Raw genomic sequence first — 18,214 nt, 5'->3', positions numbered from 1 at the left:
CGCGACTTATACTCAGGAGCGACTTATGTGTGAAATTATTAACACATTACCATAAAATATCAAATAATATTATTTATCTCATTCACGTAAGAGACTAGACCAGGGGTCGGCAACCCAAAATGTTGAAGGAGCCATATTGGACCAAAAATACAAAAAAAAATCTGTCTGGAGCCGCAAAAAATTAAAAGCCATATTACATACAGATAGTGTGTCATGAGATATAAATTGAATTAAGATGACTTAAAGGAAACTAAATAACCTCAAATATACCTACAAATGAGGAATAATGATTCAATATGTACATATAGCTAGCCTAAATAGCATGTTAGCTGAAACGACTGGGTCGCATCGTGATGCGGGTGTGGTTCTCCCAAGGATGCATACGGCTTCGGACACAGCTTGCAGGTAGGAAAATGATTTATTTTAAATATAAATCATATGATGGATAAACAAAAAACATGCATGTAGCACAAAAGGCAAAACAAAAGGACTAGCGTGGGAGCTAGCAGGAAAAAATAGCATAGCGTGAAAAGCTAGCGGGAATCTAAGTTGTCGTTATCAGTTGTATGGGAACAAACTACGAAGCCAGACAGAGTGAGGCCAGAGCAAAGACTAAATAGCCCTCTGATTAGTGCCCGGGCAACAGGTGCGCGTCCCGAACACTAACCAGAGGCAGGTGAAAGTAATCAGCTGACATGGCAACTGAACACAAACAAAATCAAATGTGCTGAAAACCTATGTGACGAGAAACATAAACAAACTATGATCCGTGCAGCGGATCGTAACAGTACCCCCCCCTTAAAGGACAGATTCCAGATGTCCCTTGACACTAAATAAAACTAGAACCCAAAAAACAAGAAATAGTTCGAGAGTCAAGGGAGGGTGGAGGGAGGATTTGGTGGTGGGTCACCAGGCCACGTGTCCCCGAATCCACCGGGGAAGAGTCAGGTGGCGGCGGCGAGTGGAACGCCGCTGCCGCAGGCGAGGCGGGCGACCACGGAAAGGCCACATTCGTGGCTGCCGAGAAGGTGGGCGTGAGTGGCGCCAGAAGTTCAGCAGCCGGAGAGTTCTACGACTACGTCTCGGGTGTCGCTGCTGTTTGCGCCACTGGCGTCCATAAACAAACCTCCGAGAGCGCCGCTTGCGCAGCCAGACCACTCGAGGTCGCTGAGACGAAGACGAGGAGAGAGCAGACGTCGCCGTGGAAACAGGAGGAGCCGACGTCGCCGTGGAAACAGGAGGAGCCGACGTCGCCGTGGAGGCAGGAGGAGCCGACGTCGCCGTGGAGGCAGGAGGAGCCGACGTCGCCGTGGAGGCAGGAGGAGCCGACGTCGCCGTGGAGGCAGGTGCAGGTTCTGGTACCAGCCGTGGAGCGGGTGCAGGTTCTGGTACCAGCCGTGGAGCCGGCGCTGGTGTGGGTACCAGCCGTGGAGCCGGCGCTGGTGTGGGTACCAGCCGTGGAGCCGGCGCTGGTGTGGGTACCAGCCGTGGAGCCGGCGCTGGTGTGGGTACCAGCCGTGGAGCCGGCGCTGGTGTGGGTACCAGCCTTGGAGCCGGCGCTGGTGTGAGAACCAGCCTTGGAGCCGGCGCTGGTGTGAGAACCAGCCTTGGAGCCGGCGCTGGTGTGAGAACCAGCCTTGGAGCCGGCGCTGGTGTGAGAACCAGCCTTGGAGCCGGCGCTGGTGTGGGAACCAGCCTTGGAGCCGGCGCTGGTGTGGGAACCAGCCGAGGAACTTGGCATGGTGGAGCTTGGCGTGGTGGAGGTACTGGAGACGAAGCTTGGTGTGTCAGCCGAGGTGCAGGAACAGGTGCTAGCCGAGGTGCAGCTGGAGGTGGCCTAGCTGGCGGTTGTGGCTTAGCAGGACGAAGGACTGGTGGCGGTGGCCGTGCAGGAGGTTGCGGTTTAGCACGCCGGAAGACTGGTGGCGGTGGCCTTGCAGGAGGTTGCGGTTTAGCACGCCGAAAGACTGGTGGCGGTGGCCGTGCAGGGGGTTGCGGCTTAGCACGCCGAAAAACTGGTGGCGGTGGCCGTGCAGGAGGTTGCGGCTTAGCACGCCGAAAAACTGGTGGCGGTGGCCGTGCAGGTGGTTGCGGCTTAGTACGCCGAAGTTGTGCCACCGCACTAGCACAGTTCCCAGTACTAGCCCCCCCCTCAAGACGCGGATACCAGACGCGCTCTTTGCGGTTTGGAACCGTCTTCAAGGGTGGGTGGGGGGAGGTATGGAGGGGGGTATACTCTTCTTTAAATTGTCCAAATTGACTATTATTACTCCTCACTTGAGATTGGGTGGGAGCACAGGGGGAAAAAATATGTGCAGTGGGCGGAGCAATAGTCACTGGGGGCGGAAACAAAGTCACTGGAGGTGGAGTTTGAAAATCAGAATGTGACTGACTAGATTTACACTTAGCAAAAATGTCCTGATAATGTTTTATCTTAGAATGAAAATCATTTGGTATTGGCTGACAGAAAGAATTAGAAGAGGGGAAAAAAAAATCTTGTTCAATGATGTCATCAGAAGTGGGCGGAGTTACCTCTTCGGGAGGCGCCAATGAAATGACATCACTGTTGCAACTGTCCATGTGACTTACAGCCCAATCGGAGAATTTTTTGGCGAAGTGGTCGATGGGGTTGCCAAACATCTGAGGAGGGGGAGTTTGAGCTGCATGTAGCTTGCTTCGGTCCGGGGGAGGAGTTTGCAGGAGCGGCGCGTCTTGGCGGCGAGGGAAAGACCTCCTGGCCGGCTTCCGTCTTTGAGGGCGCGCACGGTACTGCGGTGTAGCGGCGATGTCTTCCGACCAGAGGGAATCGATGGGGATAAGAGAGCCTCCAGGTCCCCACATGAGATTCGACCTCTCCTCCGTCGAATAGCGAAGCGTCTCGGCTTCCATCGCTCGCAACACCATGAGCGTACCTTCGTCCAACTCCTCGTTAGCCAGTGCGGGAGAATTGTTTTCTGCTGGCTTCGTACTGAAACGACGAGGTCGCATAATGATGCGGGTGTGGTTCTCCCAAGGATGCAGACGGCTTCGGACACAGCTTGCAGGTAGGAAAATGATTTATTTTAAATATAAATCATATGATGGATAAACAAAAAACATGCATGTAGCACAAAAGGCAAAACAAAAGGACTAGCGTGGGAGCTAGCAGGAAAAAATAGCATAGCGTGAAAAGCTAGCGGGAATCTAAGTTGTCGTTATCAGTTGTATGGGAACAAACTACGAAGCCAGACAGAGTGAGGCCAGAGCAAAGACTAAATAGCCCTCTGATTAGTGCCCGGGCAACAGGTGCGCGTCCCGAACACTAACCAGAGGCAGGTGAAAGTAATCAGCTGACATGGCAACTGAACACAAACAAAATCAAATGTGCTGAAAACCTATGTGACGAGAAACATAAACAAACTATGATCCGTGCAGCGGATCGTAACATTAGCATCTATTAGCTTGCAGTCATGCAGTGACCAAATATGCCTGATTATCACTCCACACAAGTCAATAACATCAACAAAGCTCACCTTTGTGCATTTACGCACAACGTTAAAAGTTTGGTGGACAAAATGAGACAGAAAAAGAAGTGGCATAAAACACGTGTTAGAAAGTCGGAAAAAGTTACAAATGTAAACAAACTACGGTGAGTTCAAGGACCGCCAAAATTAGTAGGACAAAACGGCACTCACGAAATACTCGAATCAGTGAAGCATGTTGAATAATATAAACAGTGTGCTTTATAACAATTAGGGAGGTTTGTGTCATGTTTGTCCTCCTACAGAAACCATATTAAAACAAAAAATATATTTTTTCCCCTCATCTTTTTCCATTTTTCATACATTTTTGAAAAAGCTCCAGAGAGCCACTCGGGCGGCTCTAAAGATCTAGAGCCGCGGGTTGCCGACCCGTGGACTAGACGTATAAGATTTCATCGGATTTAGCGATTAGGAGTGACAGTGTCACACCTGGGTGAAGTCTTGTCTGGGTTTCGTCTGTTGTCATGTTGTCTTGCCATTTCCTGTTTTATTTTGAAAGGTTAACTCTCCCTCTCGTTTCAGGTCACTTGCCTTTCCTCCTGTTTCACTGGTCTGATGTCTCTCCTGATTGCCTGATTGTTCCCACCTGTGTCACACTCCCTCATGTGTATAAATGTCTCGTCCTCCTCTTGTCTTGTGCCAGAGTGTCTCGTTACTTCATGTGCGTACCTCCAGCGTTCCCTTGCCATAGCATTGTCCACAGCCACGTTTCTTGTATCTTTTTTGGATCCTTGGGAGTATTTTGATTTGTAAGTTTTCTCAGGTAAGAATAGCTTCCTAGCATCACCTCCATTGGAGCGGTTTTGTTATACTTAGTAGTTTTTTGTTCATAGCCCCTTTTTCCCTCCGTAGACGGGGCGTTTTTGAGTTATTGATATTTTTGTTAGTTTAGAGCTCAGGCAGTGCCGGCCCAAGCCTCCATGGGGCCCTAAGCAAAATTAGATTTTGGGGCCCTCTATTTCTGCCAATAATATTGATTGATCATTCACACACCTACTATAAACTCATTGCGGCTCTGGCAGTGTTGTTTACATTATCCTATTGTCAGCCTGGCATGTCTTTACAAATGACATGTCATTTATAAAGATATGGGGGTGGCCCAGTTTATAACATAAATAATACCAATGAATGAACGAATGATGTCCAGAGTGCCACATATGGTTCCTAATCTTAAAATGTAGAAAACATTCAGCTACAAGAGTGGCCTGGGGTTGAACAGTCCAAGTGATAAAGCTTTGCATTTACGGTAAAAGTGTCATCTTGTCTCATCAGTCTTGTACATATTAGTCTTTAATTACTAGTTTATATTTTTAGTTAATTGTTCATATTTAATGTTTACTTTGTACAAAGAGAGCGCAGTCTACTGAAGTTAAATTCTCAATAGTTTTCCCCTTTGAAAGACGCAAGGGAAATTCCTTCCATTTCACCATGTTGCTACAATGATCTTCACTGTTTTCATGCTGTTTCAGCAGTGCACCTATGTTGACCCAATCCAGCTGTCCCTCGGCTGCCAGTTTTTAGGACTTTTTGGAAAATAATTTGCAGCAAAAGCAATAGACTGCATCTTTACTTCTTGAATAAGTCAGCCAGCTACGCTTGACTTTTTCTCCATTGACTAGCTGTCTGTAGGTATAATGATAATGAAAACTTCGGCCATCATGCCGTTTGGGGAATGAAAAGTTCTCCTTAATAGACAGTGGTCCTCTGATCACCTGCTCAGTCCTGTCTGAATCTGAGAGGAAAGAAGGCCACTCAGCTGGGTCAACTGGCGGAGCTGATGATGGTCCATGGTGTGAAGGGGACGTTGTGGTGGAAGTTGCTGAGGAAGTGACCAAAGAAAGACAATGACTAAAAAAGAAGGACCTATAAGGTCATTAAAGTGCACTGTTGGACATAATTATTAATCTCAGAATGTTCTGCAGTACAATGAGCAATTACAAAGGGTGCTTTGCAGTTAACTTACTAGATAAATCAGCTGTGGTTTCAGACATGGAGGGGACAGTGGGCACAGAGGGTGGAGGTGTGTGAGAGAGCACTGTAGAGGATGGAGATGGACCTAAGATGAAATACATACATACATATAGGCACACATATTAATGAGATACTTTGACTATATTAATTTCCCTTCAAGTGTAATGTTTATACTAAGAAATTAAATGTATACTGTATGGTGACAGTCTTTTCCTCACCTGATTCATCACTCACAGTTGAGCCCGAGGATGTGGACTGGCTCTGGGCTGATTCTGTGCCTCCAAAGTATTTTAACAATGCTCCTGGGGAAGTTTCACATAACTTATGAGTTGATGTAAAAAATAATGTTTATTTTACTGAAATAAATTACCGTGCTCTGCTGCAAACAATTTGTGCAAACAACATATCTCACTAGTAACCTGATGCTAAAAACATATTGCTAGCACCTGATGCTAAAAACATATTGCTAGCTAGCTAACGTCACCTAGCTAAAGCTAATTACAGCTACAAATCTCTTTGATAAACTTTTTATTACCAAGTCATGCAAACATACCTTTATCATGGCATTTTTTCTCCTCTTCCACTTTCTTCTTCTTCCTTTTTTCTGCACCTGAAGGATATGTCCTTTTTTGTGACATTGTTTTGCCTCTATCTGCGCTTTTGATGCCTAGTGCGCACTGGCATTGCACGGCGGGCGGCAAACGTCACAGGTGCAGCAGAGGCAGTTTTACATTTAAAGAGAGGCAGGAAGAATCACTAGGCCTAGATCAGCAGCAGCACTCTGTTGACCTAAAATTGCTTACTCTCCCGATGAAGCAAGTGTGTTTCAGAAGATGAAATGATGAGGACCACAGGGGTTGTTAAATTCCCACGTTTTTTAGAGAATTGGTGAGTTGTGCATTGTTGTTGAAACTCCATGTTTTTGTTAGGAAGGATATAAGAAGTGACCAACTATCCGACCATTGGCTTGATGTATGTATGTGTGCATGATCAATCAATCAATCAATCAATTCCTTTATTGTCATTGTCATATAACACTTAAGTCATACATGTCAAAGAGATTTTGTTTGAGCTTTGTCCAGCGGCATAGAAACTGCATTGAAGTGCAGGTTGACCATAGTTTACAGTTTAGCATTGTTAGGAAGATGGCGAATAGAGGGACGTGGGGGTGGATGTTGATGTTGCAGCAATGTAATGTCCAGAGCACAATTATTGAGGTGGTGAAGAGTGGGGTAATAAGATGGTCCGGGGCAGCAGAGGGGCAGGCTGTTCATTTAGCAGTCTCACAGCTTGGGGATACAGACTGTGAGACATTCTGGTGGTCCTGGCGCGAATCGATCTATACCTCCTTCCAGAGGGTAGCAGGTTGAAGAGGCCATGTGCTGGGTGGTATCTATCCTTCAGGATGTTGTGTACTTGCTTTAGGCAGCGAGTTGTGTACATGGCACTCATCTCTATCAACAGATAAATCAAGACTTTCTGCTGCTGTTTGGGGCTGAAACAGGCTCCAAGATGCTTAAGAAATGGGACACAGCATTCAAGCCCATGGTCACAAAGGAAGCCAAACAGCTGACTCAGTCACCTCAGCTGTGTCGACTTCAGAAGGCTGCTGAGAAACTGAAAGGGATCGATGGCACTGGTAAGCATACTTGCCAACCTTGAGTCCTCCGATTTCGGGAGGTGGGTGGGCGTGTTCGGGGGTGGGACGGGTGTGTGGTTGGGGGCGGGAGCGTGGTTAAGAGGGGAGGAGTATATTGACAGCTAGCATTCACCAAGTATTTCATACATACGGTGTATATATATATATATATATATATATATATATATATATATATATATGTCTTAATAAGGTTATCCAAAAAATAGTGCTCGATACCGTAGTAGAGCGCAATATATGTATGTGTGGGGAAAAAATCACAAGACTATTTCATCTCTACAGGCCTGTTTCATGAGGGGGGGTACCCTCAATCGTCTCCTGACGATTATATATATATATATATATATATATATATATATCTCTGCATCCTGAAAATATGCAAACAAAACTGCGTTTAGACAATTGATACTTCAAACTTGCATAAATAAATCTTAAGGAATATAACATAACTTGGCTTCTGAGAGCTTCAACATGTAATGAATAAAATGCTAAAGTTGTTGATAAACAAGCAATTATTTTAATAATTAAATATGGTCATTTTATATGAATTATTATGATCATTTAAAATTAATTATTTCAAATATGTTTATTTTAATGTATAATTCTATGGCTGGATGTAATAAGTCAGAAAATATACAAATAAAAATACAATAAATATTTATGTTTTTAGCAAAATATAGTAAAAATGTATATATATATATTTTTTTTAAATTAATAAATATATTTATTTTTAGGTAAGATAAACATAATAATATAATCTATCTCTAGTCTGGATGATTTAGTTCTTGTCACCCTGTTGTCCTCCCGTCGTGAAAAAAGGCTGTCCTCACTCAGGTCCGCATGGAGCTGGAGGCGGCGTGGCCTCCAGCTCCGGCTGAAAATCGGGAGATTTTCGGGAGAATATTTGTCTCGGGAGGTTTTCGGAAGAGGCGCTGAATTTCGGGAGTCTCCCGGAAAATTTGGGAGGGTTGGCAAGTATGCTGGTAAGCTACATGCCCAAAGTACGGCTTGCTGCCCATTTTAATTGGCCCTCGGCACATTCTACAGACAAAATAAGCATGCCCCAGATATGAACATAACACAAAAATTACAAAGAAAAAATGGAACAGAGATAAATTATCCCCAAAATGAGGCCTGCCGATCAATAATGGTCAAGAGGGGAAAAAATGCCCATACTATATGTGGTCTTTGATCATTTCTTTGCCTCCCGTTAACAAATGTCTCACAAGTTATGGTAAGTTTTTGAGTGTTCTAAAGCCCTCAAACAGGTGCGGGGTCTCTCTGGTCTCTCTGGGTGACTAGGGCCGTACTTTGGCTCCCGCACACACTGGGAGACAAATATATTGTACATACAAACACATACATACACACAATTATTCATACATATGTACATTAATTTATACATACATATGCTCACACATAGGTACATACGCTACCACAGTCACACACACACACACACACACACACACACACACAGTACATACATCCACACACACATTCACTGTACAAAAATACATACACGCATATGTATATAAACAAGCACTCATGCATATGATCATGTTTTATCAAACATATACTGCATTAACAACATCCCCGCTAGGGGAAACGGCACACTGATAAAGCTTAACCTATTTTTACTATAACAATCTACAAGGTTAATTTAGTTTACTTCTCTTTCTTCCTCTCTATTTATCTGCTTTCTTTTGTAATTCAAGTTATCATTGCATACATGTATTGTTGCATTTGTAACAATTGTACTGTTGATAGGAGGTAATTGTTATTATTATTCACTATCAATAGTACTATTTCTCTTGGTATTTTTATTGCTTAATTTGTCGTGCAGTAATGTTCATTGTCATTTCTATGTTATTAATACATACTTCACTACCTGCTTCTTTGCTATCATTTTTCGTGTCATATTTGTACATATCTTATTTGCTGATGTTGTTGTTGTCTCTCCGTTGTATGCCCCTCTTGTCCCCGCAATTTCTCCCTCTGTCTTCCTGTTTCCTTCTTTTTATCACCTCCTGTTCCATGCGCCAAACATAAAATACATTAATTTAATAAATTCAAATACAAATAAGGCAACAGGAGAAGTATCCCACACTTCTCTTTTGTAAAGTAAATATGTACAGCAAATATGGGCATCTACATCAACAATGTGATGTGCCTGAGTGGCTTGACAGGACAAAAAAATAAGAAGTACGTCTTGCGTTTTGAAGCAACACATTTTTCTGCACTGACTTTTTCAGAAATAAATTTTTTTACACTTACATTTTATACATTCAATTTTAAAACACTGAATTTTAAAACGCACGTGTTGCAAATAAATTGTCAGCATAATTTAATGTAAAAAAAAAAATCATTTCACAAAATTCAAATGCAAAAAATTAAATTACCGTATTTTTCGGACTATAAGTCGCAGTTTTTTTCATAGTTTGGCCGGGCTCCAGTGCGACTTATATATGTTTTTTTCCTTCTTTATTATGCATTTTCGGCAGGTGCGACTTATACTCCGGTGCGACTTATACTCCGAAAAATACGGTACATAAATTCAATGTGTAAAAAAAACACGAATGAGCTTCAATTGTCCAGACCAGGGATGTCAAACATGGGGCCAGCGAGATGAGTGTGCAAAGTGTAAAATTGAGCTGTATTTTAAATTTAAAGAAACTGCTGTTTTAAATGTGTCCACTGGATGTCGCATAAGCAATTCTGTTAGGCAAGCAAATAGTTTATACTGGGGCGAGCAAGTATACCAAGCAAGAGGTACACAGTAAAGTGGGGCTGCGACTCCTCCGCCTTTAACCAAAGTAAAACAAATAGGAGTAAAATAAACAATTGCTAACCCCACCTAAAATGCTGTATGAGACGCTGCACATTGATAAAGTTATGGGAAAATTATTGTTTTCTGTGCAAATTTAAAGAAAGTAAACACTGGAAATGACACATGAGGAAGTTAATACACAAAGGCGTTTTTATTCATGCCTTACTTAGTTTGTGACTTAAAGTTGAATTGTTTGTATATGCACTGAGATTAAGTCTAAGTTCATTGTGTCCTTCATGGTGTTTTTGAAACTGAACCAATTTTTTCCTTAGAATTAGACTTAGACAAACTTTAATGATCCACAAGGGAAATTGTTCAACACAGTAGCTCAGTTACAATGATGGAAAGTGTAAGGATGGAAAGGACAATGCAGATATAAATAGACTAATATAGCGATAACAAAACTAACATATATACGAATATATACATAATATGTGTACAGAATAATATATATACAGATATATTATATTATGTCAATAACATATATACAATATATACCAATGACCATGTACAATATTACAGTATATACAGTATATGTGACAGCAGCAGCATAAAATAGAGAGTAGATCCAGCAGGAAATAGAAAATAGACATTATAAACATTATAAACAAAGACAAGTAGCTAACATGTCAGGTGTCAGGTAATAGGCAGATGTCATCTATTGCTGTATGGCGAGTGATTATACAGCTGGATGGAGTGTGGAATGAAGGAGTTCTTGAATCACACAGTGCGGGAAGGAAGTTGAAGGAGCCTGTTGGAGTATGAACTCCGCTGTCCCTTAATTGTCTGGTGGAGTGGGTGGGCAGGATTGTCCATGATGGCCAGCAGTTTGTCCAGTGTCTTCCTGTCCTTCACTGACACAAACGCCTCCAACTGCGTGCCAATAGTTTGGCCGGCTTTCTGGATCAGTTTATCAATCCGGTTTGAGTTCCTTTTGCTGATGCTGCTCCCCCAACAAACCACTGCAAAGTACAGGGCACTGGCCACAACAGACTGATAAAAGATCTCCAACAGCTTGCTGCACACAATAAAGGACCTAAGCTTCCTCAGAAAAAGAGTCTGCTCATGCCCTTCTTGTAAACAGCTTTGCAGTTGTCCTTCCAATTTTGTCCTTCCAGAATTTTCAACTAACTTGAAGTGTTTTGTGATATGTACATTATCAGCATTTGCTTGTTCTATTTTGGGCCAAAGTTAAACAAAGAAAACAATCTGAAGTTGTCGTAGTTGTATTTTTAAGTTATTATGCCATGATTTCAGCCTTTGGCCCGTGTCAGAATATATTTTTCTCTATGCTCCCTCTGAGCTAAAATGAGTTTGAAACCTGGTCTAGACTAGGGTTGTACAGTATACCGGTATTAGTATAGTACCACGATACTAATGAATAATTTTCAGTATTATACCGTCTCTGAAACATACCGGTCCCGCACTCCCACGCGTCGAAGTCACGTCGTGACATTGCTGGTTTACCAACAGACGAGCATGTTCGGCGGCACACAATCAAAGACGGAGTACTTACAACCATACACAGTGTGTAGACAGAAAAGGGAGAACGGACGTATTTTGGCTTAAAAACAAACGATAAAACGCCCTCAGAAAGAGGTGCTTTAAGACATGGCTAGCTAGCTAGCGGCTAACGTCCATCCGCCGCCGGCAGTGTTTTAGCAACTTCTAAATCACTAATCCTTGTCTCCATGGCGACAAATAAAGTAAGTTTCTTACAAGTATCATCCCTGCAGGATGAGGAATAGCTAAACATGCTTCACTACACACCGTAGCTCACCGGCATCAAAATGTAAACAAACGCCATTGGTGGATCTACACCTAACATCCATTGTAATGATATCAACTACAGGCATGTATCTAGTTGATACTACTATGATTACATCGATATTTTTGGGCATCACAACATCTTCTTTCGTATATTATGTTTATAAACTCAGGAAAAATGTCCCTGGACACATGAGGACTTTGACTATGACCAATGTATGATCCTGTAACGACTTGGTATCGGATTGATACCCACATTTGTGGTATCATCCAAAACTAATGTAAAGTATCAAACAACAGAAGAATAAGTGATTATTACATTTTAACAGAAGTGTAGATAGAACATGTTAAAAGAAAAAGTAAGCAGATATTAACAGTAAATGAACAAGTAGATTAATAATTAATTTGTACAGCTTGTCCTTAATAATGTTGACAAAATAATAGAATGATAAATGACACAATATGTTACTGCATATGTCAGCAGACTAATCAGGAGCCTGTGTTTGTTTACTTACTAATAAAAGACAAGTTGTCTTTGTATGTTCACTATTTTATTTAAGGACTTAACTGCAATAAGAAACATATGTTTAATGTACCGTAAGATTTTTTGTTAAAATAAAGCCAATAATGCAATTTTTTTGTGGTTCCCCTTTATTTAAAAAAGTACCGAAAAGTATAGAAATAATTTTAGTGCCTGTACCGGTACCAAAATATTGGTATTGTTACAACACTAGTCTAAACTATAACATTATTTCATCGCCTTATTTCATAAAACAACTGTAGGTGTTTGTAGGACATGCTAGTGTAATATTTTGCAAACCAAAATGATTATCTTAAAGTTAGTTTCTGTTTTCAAGAGACATGTTACGTGTTAAAATTGGGATGTTTTGGGAGGGCTAAGCACGGAATTAATTGATTTAAATTAATTTCCATAGGCTGATTTAAATTACAAGTGTTTTGATTTACTAGCTTGGTCGTGAAGTGCGCATGGCAGTCGGTGAATGTGTTTGAAAGGACTTTTTGGGCAGGGCAAATGTGCATTTTTGAAAATATCCACGTTTGTTTGTTCCAGCTTGAGGGTTCTACTTTTTGAGAGGCTGTAAATGCACCCTGACTGGTGATTGGATGAGTGCGAAGAGGGTAAGGAAAAGGGAGAGGACATCCCTGTGTGTACACACACAAAGATGCACACACTCTGCTGCTTCCAAAACCTGCCAATCATACTGTGCTATTCTACAGTGATAAGACAGAAACGCACAAAGAAAAACAGCATTCTGCGTATGATGCCTACATTTACAACACAACTTTGACCTAAATAGATACAGTGCATCCGGAAAGCATTCACAACGCCTCACTTCTTTCACATTTTGTGCACCTTATTCCAAAATGGGGAAAAAAAACACATTTTGGCCTAAAAATTCTACAACCAACATAATGACAATCTAACCTGTTTTTTTTTGTGGACTTTTGTTTAGCATTGGGGACATGCACAGATGATCATGGGTTCAAATCTCATTTTGGCCATATTTGTGTGGCGTTTGCTTGCTTTCGCTATGTTTTCTCCGGCTTCTCCAGTTGTTGAAATGTTTTAAAAATTCTTAGATTGTGACCCTTAAGGCATACTTTCTCAATGATTGTTATTGATTCCAAATTGTAGTACATTAAAGGGAGTCAACTTTGGATCTCTTATTGTCTTATTCTGTTGCTTAAAGGGGAACTGTGCTTTTTTTTTTACTATGTTTGTCCATGTTTTTTTTGCATTGTAATTTGTTATAATTAGGGATGTCCGATAATGGCTTTTTGCTGATATCCGATATTCTGATATTGTCCAACTCTTTAATTACCGAAACCGATATCAACCGATACCGATATCAACCGATATATACAGTCGTGGAATTAACACATTATTATGCCTAATTTGGACAACCAGGTATGGTGAAGATAAGGTACTTTAAAAAAATAAATAAATAAATAAAATAAGATAAATAAATTCAAAACATTTTCTTGAATAAAAAAGAAAGTAAAACAATATAAAACAGTTACATTGAAACTGGTTTGGTGGCTGCAGGATTAGGTCTCTGCTTTTTGCAGATGATGTGGTCCTGATGGCTTCATCTGGCCAGGATCTTCAGCTCTCACTGGATCGGTTCGCAGCTGAGTGTGAAGCGACTGGGATGAGAATCAGCACCTCCAAGTCCGAGTCCATGGTTCTCGCCCGGAAAAGGGTGGAATGCCATCTCCGGGTTGGGGAGGAGATCTTGCCCCAAGTGGAGGAGTTCAAGTACCTCGGAGTCTTGTTCACGAGTGAGGGAAGAGTGGATCGTGAGATCGACAGGCGGATCGGTGCGGCGTCTTCAGTAATGCGGACGCTGTATCGATCCGTTGTGGTGAAGAAGGAGCTGAGCCGGATGGCAAAGCTCTCAATTTACCGGTCGATCTACGTTCCCATCCTCACCTATGGTCATGAGCTTTGGGTTATGACCGAAAGGACAAGATCACGGGTACAAGCGGCCGAAATGAGTTTCCTCCGCCGGGTGGCGGGGCTCTCCCTTAGAGATAGGGTGAGAAGCTCTGCCATCCGGGAGGAGCTCAAAGTAAAGCCGCTGCTCCTCCACATCGAGAGGAGCCAGATGAGGTGGTTCGGGCATCTGGTCAGGAGGTGTTTAGGGCACGTCCGACCGGTAGGAGGCCGCGGGGAAGACCCAGGACACGTTGGGAAGACTATGTCTCCCGGCTGGCCTGGGAACGCCTCGGGGTCCCACAGGAAGAGCTGGACGAAGTGGCTGGGGAGAGGGAAGTCTGGGCTTCTCTGCTTAGGCTGCTGCCCCCGCGACCCGACCTCGGATAAGCAGAAGAAGATGGATGGATGGATGGATACATTGAAACTAGTAATTAATGAAAATTAGTAAAATTAACTGTTAAAGGTTAGTACTATTAGTGGACCAGCAGCACGCAAAATCATGTGTGCTTACGGACTGTATCCCTTGCAGACTGTATTGATATATATTGATATATAATGTAGGAACCAGAATATTAATAACAGAAAGAAACAGCCCTTTTGTGTGAATGAGTGTGAATGAGTGTAAATGGCGGAGGAAGGTTTTTTGGGTTGGTGCACTAATTGTAAGTGTATCTTGTGTTTTTTATGTTGATTTAATAAAATAAAAAATAAAATAAAAAACATACCGAAAATAAAAAAAACGATACCGATAATTTCCGATAATACATTTTAACGCATTTATCGGCCGATAATATCGGCAGGCCGATATTATCGGCCATCTCTAGTAATAATCGACTTGTTCTAGGTGACCTGCAATGCTGCTAATGGGAACAATCCATTCTGTCTCTAAATCACTCTAAAAATGCATCCAAAAACCTACAACAATACTTAATTTAATTTCCATAACTTGTATGATAACCAAAGCTGTAGCAACATTGTTACTGTAAGAGCAAACACCGAGGAACTGTTTTTCTAGCGTAGTAACACATCGCTTTACTCACAGACACTCGCACTGCTACGGCATTAATAATAATATTAATAATAATAATGGATTAGATTTATATAGAGCTTTTCTACACACTCAAAGCGCTTCACAGAGAAGTGAGAACCCATCATTAATTCACACCTGGCGGTGGTAAGCTACTTTCATAACCACAGCTATTAGTCGTAAAATAGCTTCTGCATAAGCAGCTAAATGGCTTTTGAGTTTGCAATGCACAACACAATGTGATAAGACACCAATCTGTACTGACTGAAAAACATGAACAATCATATTACATTATCTGTAAAGTATTAGCCCACATTTCATGTTTTGTTTGTACACAGCTAGCTCAACAGTATGTAGTTATTCAAACAAGCATGATATGCTGCATGTATCATGATCAATATTATAGTGACTTACTTAAAGAATAGTTGTCTGTTTGGTCAAGTATGCCTGGGTCATTTTTTTTCCAGTTGATTTTGGGTAGTTGGAAAAATATTTTACCACTGCGGGGTTTGTTTGTGCAAAAAGTTCATCTTTCGTTATGATGCAGTTTCTTTAAGCAGATACAAAAAAGCCTTTCCATCGATAATAACATTGTGTACCACTTAGTGCAGCAGAAGCACTCCATTTCTGTCGGCATAGCTTGGCCCCAAGCTCCACATTTACACAGCCAGGTCATGCTGATCCTGACTCTCAGCTTCCGTCTGCTCTAACATTTCACCGTCTCTCTGTGCGAGCTAAGCTTCTACAAACGTATAACCAGCAGTTCATGCTCAATATATTCAGAATTAAAAATATATGGTTGTTAATCCTCATTTGTCCAAAAATAGTAATCTTTGTCATCTATTACCAAGTATGTTATAATTAGAACTTTAGGCACTGAAATCAATGCGCCCAGGAAAAAAGTTCTGGTAATGCTTAAAAATTACACATTGTTATGAACGTGTCTGTTACTACATTATATATATCTGCAGTGTGTAAATAAAACATTGAAGGATTTCAAAGTTGTTTTAAAGGGCTTTGAAGGCAACATAGGGGGATCCCATTAGCCGCATCTTCCAAGCATTTTTTTTTTTTAACCTCTGAATACTAAAAAAAAAAAATTTTTATTTACTGTCTCACATAAAATTATTGTGAATGATAGGCAACATTCCAAAAAAAGCACAGTTCCCCTTTAAAGTGGACCAACATTGACAAAGAGAAGCATTACATCACTCTGGTTTAGAAGAGAATACGCTGTATGTTTTTTTTTTTTAAAAGGGGATAAAAGAATAGGAAACTTCGGGTGGCAGATGAGTTTTGCATTTTGTGTTGTATTAAAGACACTTTTCATTTAGTGCTTCACACGCCACATCCCAAACAGTTCACCAGTCATGTTAGCAAAGAGTGATGTGTCTCGTCATTGCCAAACAACGGCATGCTGCAATCTTTTATTCTCACTCCGGAATCATCTGAAGAGGATATCACAATAAAACATCCCATGCGTTTATTATTAAAGTCATACATTTTATTTGAATGCTGTTTTTCCACACAACAAATTTAGTTTACAAATGTGCTGGTGTAACTTTAATACAAAGTATATAAGTGAAGACAGAAGAACAAATGAAGACTGATGTGCATCAGAGTAATGAAACCGTCTCATTCAAAATGAACGATGCCTCATTCTGAAGTCTAAAACTTAATAAGCATAAATATAAAGAACGTTTAGCGTCATCAAATCATACTGGGTGCATATAATATATTGTTGCTCAAGCTTGTATAATGACAGCTGCTTCCTGTGCAATTATGTATTTGTATTTTTTTGTTGTTGCCATGTTTCAATTCCTCTTTTCACAAGTCAATGACTTTACAAAATGACCTCACACTAAGTTTAGTACCAATGATTGTCACACACACACTAGGTGTGGTGAAATGTGTCCTCTGCATTTGACCCATCCCCTTGTTCACCCCCTGGGAGGTGAGGAGAGCAGTGGGCAGCAGCAGTATACGCGCCCGGGAATCATTTTTGGTGATTTAACCCCCAATTCCAACCCTTGATGCTGAGTGCCAAGCAGGGAGGTAATGGGTCCCATTTTTATAGTCTTTGGTTTGACTTGGCCGGGGTTTGAACTCACAACCTACAGATCTCAGGGCGGGCACTCCAACCACTAAGCCAGGCTTCATGGTCACAGTATTAATATCAGTGGATGTTATAAGAATTTTCAATTTTTAATTTTCTTCAGCTTTCTCTAGGGATGAGTACCTTTCACATTTGAATTGTTGCGGTACCAATTCCCGTTACCTGGGAGTCGATACCGGTACTCAACAGTCCCAATTTTTGGTACATTTGTTTGTGTTTAAATGTGTTAATAAATGTGATTTTTTTTAATATGTATACACACACACCAACTAGTAATTATAATCTGCAAATGGTGTGCCGTTGTTGAGTGTCGGTGCTGTCTAGAGCTCGGCAGAGTAACCGTGTAATACTCTTCCATATCAGTAGGTGGCAGCCGGTAGCTAATTGCTTTGTAGATGTCGGAAACAGCGGTAGGCAGCGTGCAGATGTCTAATGCTTAAACCAAAAATAAACAAAAGGTGAGTGCCCCTAACAAAAGGCATTGAAGCTTAGGGAAGGCTATGCAGAACAAAACTAAAACTGAACTGGCTACAAAGTAAACAAAAACAAAATGCTGGACGACAGCAAAGACTTACTGTGGAGCAAAGACGGCATCCACAATGTACATTCGAACATGACATGACAATCAACAATGTCCCCACAAAGAAGGACAAAGACAACTGAAATATTATTGGTTGCTAGAACAAATAAGATACAGGAAATATCGCTCAAAGGAAGACATGAAACTGCTACCGGAAAATACCAAAAAAAGAGAAAAAGCCACCAAAATGGAGTGCAAGACAAGAACTAAAACACTACACACAGGAAAACAGCAAAAAACTCGAAATAAGTCATGGTGTGATGTGACAGGTCGTGAAAGTAGACCTA

Source organism: Nerophis lumbriciformis, linkage group LG02 (genome assembly GCF_033978685.3).
Source record: "Nerophis lumbriciformis linkage group LG02, RoL_Nlum_v2.1, whole genome shotgun sequence".
NCBI classification, from domain to species: Eukaryota; Metazoa; Chordata; class Actinopteri; order Syngnathiformes; family Syngnathidae; genus Nerophis; species Nerophis lumbriciformis.
Note: the sequence above shows the minus strand (reverse complement) of the source record.